This window comes from Eriocheir sinensis, chromosome 64 (assembly GCF_024679095.1).
Source record: "Eriocheir sinensis breed Jianghai 21 chromosome 64, ASM2467909v1, whole genome shotgun sequence".
Taxonomy (NCBI): Eukaryota; Metazoa; Arthropoda; class Malacostraca; order Decapoda; family Varunidae; genus Eriocheir; species Eriocheir sinensis.
In genome coordinates this window covers 8,276,343-8,284,407 of record NC_066572.1, presented here as the reverse complement: position 1 = coordinate 8,284,407, position 8,065 = coordinate 8,276,343, and the positions used below count along the sequence as shown (strand labels likewise).

Here is an 8,065-nt window from a genome sequence, read left to right as displayed (position 1 = left end):
TCTGAATGAAGTTAATATTTATTTTTTCGATAAAAAAATAGCATGTATAGTTATTATGGGTGTACTCGATCATAGTCTAATAACAATGAAAATATTTATTAGCAACCTAAAAAAGAAAAAGAATCGGACATGAAGAATTATCCAGTAACTCCAATAAATAAATAAAATAATAAAATAATGGAAACGGGAGCTGTGATGGAAACGGAAAGCAGGACAAAATGGTGGGAACTAGGGGAGACGGTCAGCGGGGCAGTGACTCAGCGTCTACACACAGGGCCCAACCCACATGGAGGCGGGCGAGCGCCGAGCGTCACTAAGATCCAAACGGTACCGGTACTAGCGGCAATGCGCAGTGCCGAGTGATCATTAAGCTTCCCGGAACCCAAGTGATCATGAGGCTTCGCGGTACCAGGTACCGGTACCGGATACTGCGAGGAATCGATTCTTCGCGGCACCAGGTACCGGTACCTGGTATCGGTACTGGTACCGTGAAGCCTCATGATCACTTGGGTTCCGGGAAGCTTAATGATCACTCGGCACTGCGCATTGCCGCTAGTACCGGTACCGTTTGGATCTTAGGGCCGTACTTTAAAAACCTTTCGCCAGGCCTGGCACTGGAGTTCTCCGGGCGATCCGATATTTGGTACCATTAGACGGAATGAACGTTTCGCCGGGCTAAGCCTCGCCAGCGCTGTGGACGAAATAGTAATGGAACTTGCCGCCGAACGAAAGTCCAGGCGGAGGCTTCCTTTCCCGCTGGCGAAAGGCATAAATTTGAATTGTTTTACTATGTCTGCAGTAGCATGAGAAGTTGAACGAATTAGAAAAGACACACTAATTTATTTTTGCAATAACTCAAGCAAGTTTTATAAATATCGATGTATTTACATCTTTTTTCAAGACTATGTAGTATCGCTCCATGAGGATTCAAGACGCCTGCCTCCTCCGGTAAGTGCACTCTGTATTATCGTTCACATAATTAGGTTAATTTCCATTTTATGCAAGCCTGCGGCTTTGTTTGAATGTTTTGATGAATGCAGCGGTACTGTCAGGTGCATCAAAGGTGTCTCACGCCCGCAGGTGAGCCATAATGAGCTGTGCCAAGGCCACATTCTTGAGTCCTGCCCGGGCTAGTCATATTACTGATTTTATGCAGGATGAGTTAGTAAATTGTTATTTTCATCATAATTTCATAATGAAATTTACAAAATGAGTATTCAGAATCATTCGTCAGTTGTGTATTTATAAATTATTGATGGATTTAATAGGCAAAATGTAACAAAAGCTGATGAAGGTATTTCCTGTTTCCTGTATTTTCAGGTATTGACATAAGAGTGCAAGCAAGTATAAAGGCTGTAGTCACTGTCTAGTGGGGTCACTCCCTCCTAAACCTAGATCAAGAGCAAGACCCAGGTAAGCCAACTAGAATTTATGAAGGGTTACTACTAGAAACATCGCTAAAATTTTACAAGTGTGCCTGTCTTGCTATGGCAGATGAAAATATTCTAGAGGGTAGTTTTTGGTGTGTTTTGAAATAATCTTACCATTAGTTTTCTTCTACCCTCCCCCCTTCCCATTTAGTGAAACCCATCGATATTTCCTGCAGGACACTCGCCCTTTATTGGTAAACCTAAAACTAACCTAACCTCGATCCCCGTGATAACTTTTTTTCAAACCAACTAGGGGCCCTACACCCCCTTCATAAAGCACATAGGTGTCTTTCACCGTGATGCAGGTGCACTTGTAAAACAATACCAAAGCATCTGTATCATAAATATTCCAAGACCAATTGTCCTTACATTGATTCTTCACTTAGTTCTACTACTTGATGATATGTTGCATATCACATTAATATTACATAAATATTACTTGCTGTCAAAGTTCATTTCTTGGCATACAGGTCCCATCATACATCATAACTTATAATAGTCACTAATACTTTGTTTGAATAACATTACATAAATACTACTTGCTGCCAAAGTCCATTTTCCATCATATATCATTATTCATATATAATAGTCAATAATACTTTGTTTGTATAAGCATTACATCATTGTATATAATGTATATTCTTCAGATGATGGCAGCCTTACAAGTTTTTGAGGAGCTTGATGTCCTCGAGGATGCTGCAGGGGAAAGGGTCAGACTGCCGAGAAGGATTGTGAAGGATCGCTTGGATTTATTCCTGACTTTGACTGAAGAGGAATTTACATCCAGGTTCAGGATATCAAAGCAAAGCGCAAGGGCCTTACTTGCTGACTTACATTTACCAGAGGCAGCTGATGCAAGAGGTTAGTGTACATAATATACCATTGCGCTATAATGATTTAAACATGTGGTAATTCTTTAAGTTCTCTAGTCATGCACCCAGTCCTTTGGAAACTGTTGTCATGGCTGATTTTAATGTTTCAAACATAACCTTAATTTTTTGGGGTGGTGAATAGCAAATAAATACCATATCCCCACGTCATCAAATACATTAATCAAAATCATTAGCAGTTGTTGCCCTACATATAGATGATATATTACAATGGAATGCAAGATATGGGATTTATTCTTGGTTATCCTTAACAATTTACTCTCCTTCCATAGGATGTCCTGTACCACCTCACCTTCAACTCCTCATCACCTTAAGATGGATGGCCACTGGTGACCTGCACCAAACTATTGGAGATTGCCTGGATGTCTCTCAGCAGTTTGTAAGTTCATGCTCTTCACATACTGTGTGTGCCATTGCTGCTTTATATCAGCGGTATGTAAAGAATTCCTGGAAGGCATGAGTTAGGGTCCATCAAGACAAACTTTGAAGCAATCTCTGGATTCCCAGGTGTCATTGGTGCAATAGACTGCACACACATCCCCATTCTCAGTCCAGGTGGTCAGCAAGCAGAAACTTACCGAAGCAGAAAGGGCTTCTTTTCATTAAATGTACAAGCAGTGTGTGGTCCAGACTTAACATTTTATAATATTATTTGTCGATGGCCAGGATCAGTCCACGACAGCAGAATATTTGCTAATAGTTTCTGACCGTTCTATTTCTGCCGTGGTAGACGGTCACTGTTCTTCCCCTAAATCTATTAACAGTGGTGTCCCACAGGGTTCTGTCCTATCTCCCACTCTTTTTCTGTTGTTCATTGATGATCTTCTTTCCAAAACGAACTGTCCTATCCATTCCTACGCCGATGATTCCACTCTGCATTATTCAACTTCTTTTAATAGAAGACCCACCCTTCAGGAACTTAACGACTCAAGGCTGGAGGCTGCAGAACGCTTAGCCTCAGACCTTACTATTATTTCCGATTGGGGCAAGAAGAACCTGGTGTCCTTCAACGCCTCAAAAACACAGTTTCTCCACCTATCCACTCGACACAATCTTCCAAACAACTATCCCCTATTCTTTGACAACACCCAGCTATCACCTTCCTCAACACTAAACATCCTCGGTCTGTCCTTAACTCAAAATCTCAACTGGAAACTTCATATCTCATCTCTTACTAAATCAGCTTCCTCGAGGCTGAGCGTTCTGTACCGTCTCCGCCAGTTCTTCTCCCCTGCACAGTTGCTGTCCATATACAGGGGCCTTGTCCGCCCTCGTATGGAGTTTGCATCTCATGTGTGGGGGGGCTCACACACACAGCTCTTCTGGACAGAGTGGAGGCTAAGGCTCTTCGTCTCATCAGCTCTCCTCCTCATACTGATAGTCTTCTACCTCTTAAATTCCGCCGCAATGTTGCCTCTCTTTCTATCTTCTATCGATATTTCCACGCTGACTGCTCTTCTGAACTTGCTAACTGCATGCCTCCCCCTCCGCGGCCCAGCGGCAGTCGACTTTCTACTCATGCTCATCCCTATACTGTCCAAACCCCTTATGCAAGAGTTAACCAGCATCTTCACTCTTTCATCCCTCACGCTGGTAAACTCTGGAACACTCTTCCTTCATCTGTATTTCCTCCTGCCTACGACTTAAACTCTTTCAAGAGGAGGGTATCAGGACACCTCTCCTCCCGAAACTGACCTGTCTTTCGGCCACCTCTTTGGATTCTTTTTAGGAGCAGTGAGTAGCGGGCTTTTTTTTATTAATGTTTGCTTTTTGTGTGCCCTTGAACTGTCTCCTTTGCTGTAAAAAAAAAAGAAAAAAAAAAAAGTTTTCTGTATGCTCAGTTGCAAGCTGGCGATTACAATGGCCATTTGTTAGGGGACTCAGCCTACCCTCTTCGTCCCTTTCTTATGACTCCTGTTGGGAATCCATCACGGCCAAATGAAGGACGATATAACTTGGCTCATGCTAAAACCCGTAATGTAATAGAGAGAGCATTTGGAGTGTGGAAACGACGATTCCGTTGTCTGGCCATTCCTATGCGTACAAGCCTGGACACAACCATGGCCACAATCTGCAGTGCAGCTGTTTTGCACAACATTGCACTGGCAGACAGGAATGAAGATATGGAAGATTATGACAATGATATTATAAATGAAGAGGAAAGACTCATTGAGTATGCACAAAATAGACTGCAGGACAGAGGAAGAGGGCAAACATGATAAATAATGTATTTTCAAATGAATAACATGAAATGATATAAATGTCAGGGACCAATTTTTGCTGCCCAAATAGTGATAAAAGTAAACTGTTGTCTGTATCTTTTTTGGGTTTTGTAAACTGAGGGAGTAAGCCAATACAAAGGCTGCAGGCACTATACCAAATGGGGTGACTATCTGGCCCGTGCTGGGTTAATGGGTCTCTCCCACTACAAGCTCAAAGGGTCAACTGGACAGGAATGAGCTCTGAGCTCCACAGTCACACATAGCTATAGCATATACTCCCATTACACACACAGGACATGCAAACACACAGGCGTGGAACCCTACTCTACCTTCAGGTAATGTGGTTTTCAGTCTGGAAAATAAGTTATATTTGTTTTCAAGTTTTATATTTTTGTGGAATCTGTTTTATATGGTTGACTAATAAAATCTATTGGAAAAGTATTTTGATGTTTAATACGACAATCATATCCTGAAAGTCTTTCAGAACAGAAGAAAAAATGATTAGTGATTTTTTTAGTCGAGCCAAGTTTTTCTCGTGATATTCTTTGACACGCCTCTTTTGAATGGCAATTAGTTCCAATTGGCTTTCATGAACTTTTGAGAGATTGGCATAGTATTCTGTTGCCAACCTCTTTCGTGATCAATTAAATTTAAACACACATATTTACACACACACACACACACACACACACACACACACACACACACACACACACACACACACACACACACACACATGTACACACACACACACACACACACACACACACACACACACACACACACACACACATGTACACACACACACACACACACACACACACACACACACACACATGTACACACACACACACACACACACACACACACACACACACACACACACACACACACACACACACACACACACACACATGTACACACACACACACATGTACACACACACACACACACACACACACACACACACACACACACATGTACACACACATTCTTTTCTCGAGGGCTTAATAAATTTTCTTCACTCGCTAATCCCTAGGCCACTGAGAACTGGGTGAGGCGCTAATCTCAGGGCAGCCGTTGTCTTTATATCCACCCACCCACACCCATGTCACACCCACATTCATGATCATTCGTCAGAACGATTCCTACCTTTTTCCCTTATTCCTTTCCCCAGGTGTGGGGTCAGAGGCCCTTTTCATATATATGTATATATTCCTCATATTTTGTTTTTCTACATATTTCGAAACGAAAAATAGTGATTACCGTCATGTTTTTGATAAATTTCGTCGAAGGAGACCCTGATGTACCCAAAGCGGGTACTCAGCATATAATGTATGCGAAGGATGAATATGCACCATACAAATTTCCCGCGCTTTTTAGTCGACACGGTGCTACATCTAGCAGGCTTTGGGAGTGTTAGCGCGGGCGATCACTTTCGGTCGCCGAGACTGGCGATCGCCACCGCTGGAGAAAAATGGGTGTTTAAAGTACGGCCTTCCTCACCGACACGATCGCCAAGCGTAACTTCGCCAGGCATTCGCCGACCTTGGCGGATGGTTTTAAAGTACGGCCCTAAGATCCTAACGGTACCGGTACTAGCGGCAATGTGCAGTGCCGAGTGATCATTAAGCTTCCCGGAACCCAAGTGATCATGAGGCTTCGCGGTACCAGGTACCGATACCGGGTACCGGTACCAGGTACCGGTACCTGGTACCGCGAAGCCTCATGATCACTTGGGTTCCGTGAAGCTTAATGATCACTCGGCACTGCGCATTGCCGCTAGTACCGGTACCGTTAGGATCTTAGTGACGCTCGGCGCTCGCCCGCCTCCATGTGGTATGGGCCCTGTGTGTAGACGCTGAGTCACTGCCCCGCTGACCGTCTCCCCAAGTTCCCACCATTTTGTCCTGCTTTCCGTTTCCATCACAGCTCCCGTTTCCATTATTTTATTATTTGATTTATTTATTGAAATTACTGGATAATTCTTCATGTCCGATTCTTTTTCTTTTTTAGGTTGCTAATAAATATTGTTATTGTTATTAGACTATGATCGAGTACCCACTACCCATATCACCGAGATATCCACTTACTAAGTGGTGATCTCTCTCTCTCTCTCTCTCTCTCTCTACTACACCTCCAATATTTAATCATTTTATATAATCCATCATACAATTCTTTGTAGCCAAAAACTCTCGCCAAGGGATTCAAACTCTTTTTTCGTTAATGCTTTATTGGATAAATATGATCTCTCTCTCTCTCTCTCTCTCTCTCTCTCTCTCTAAAAGTTAACGAGTCATACGAATTTAACAGTGGCAAATAAAAAGAAAACGAAGTCTTGGGTTAAAAGTTAGTGAGTCCCACGAGTCTTTAGAAAACGCTAATACATATTGTTATTGTTATTAGACTATGATCGAGTACATCCATAATAACTATACATGCTATTTTTTTATCGAAAAAATAAATATTCACTTCATTCAGAGAGAGAGAGAGAGAGAGAGAGAGAGAGAGAGAGAGAGAGAGAGAGAGAGAGAGAGAGAGAGAGAGATTTACATAGATTTACAGAAAATCAGACCTAACAGACCACATGGTCCAGACTAGGTGGTCTGTCCTTAAACCTAAGTGATTTTACATTAATCAGAAGGCCCCTAAACGTTGCATTTCTACTCTAGTTGATATTAAGTTGAAGGAGAGAGAGAGAGTTTTCTTTACAGGAAATTTATTTGGGAATTTCATCAGAAGTCATTAAGAAAAAAAAAAACTCCTTCGGGTACCGGTACCGGTACGTGTAATGGTCTGTTTTTCCCCCTGTCTGAAATTCCCCCCGGGGGAAATATGACCCAGGATATATATCCCCCTGGGGGAATTTTGTCCCAGGATAATATTCCCCCCTCTGGGCCAAGATTCCCCCAACCCCACTGCTGTTATAAGAGTATGGCTATGGCGACGTGTAGCAACTACAGCCTGCCACACAGGATAATTATCATCACGACAAAACTACCATCACTAGGGCTCTCACAATCGCTCTCTTTTTAGCTGTTTTCCTTCTAGTCTTGGCGCCAACATGCCTCACAGTTGTCCGAGCAGTGGCAGTGGAAACAGCTGCGTCAGAATATGGAGGAGCTCACTTACCACACATACTACCAATATCTGGATAGCGGGAAGTATCCTGATGGACTAAACAAAGACGAAAAGCGCGATATTAGAAAAAAGTGCGAACCCTTTTGTGTTAAAGATGGATATTTAATGCATAAACGAAAAATAAATAATGAAGTTCAGTTACGTCAAGTGTTGATGAAAACGGAAGTGAGCCGAGTTATCCAAGGTTGTCATGAAGGGTTTGGTGGTGCACATATGGGAAGGGATAAGACAATTGGAAAAATTACTGCTAACTATTATTTTAAGGGCATCAAAGAACTTGTTAGTGATTATGTTTTTAAATGTGACAAGTGCCAGAGAGCAAGTAATGCAATGCAAGCTCCAGAGTTACATCCAGCGTCTGTTCCTGAAAAAGTTTGGTCTC

General features: G+C 42.5%; 1 long non-coding RNA gene across 1 annotated transcript; it reads left to right on the top strand.

The window, feature by feature from the left end:
- Positions 1-762: 762 nt before the first annotated feature.
- Positions 763-3,531, top strand: LOC126987377 (uncharacterized). The gene is made up of 4 exons (XR_007740846.1): positions 763-948; positions 1,321-1,413; positions 2,078-2,291; positions 2,593-3,531. It is a non-coding gene; the product is annotated as an uncharacterized LOC126987377 (long non-coding RNA).
- The last annotated feature ends 4,534 nt before the right edge of the window (positions 3,532-8,065 follow it).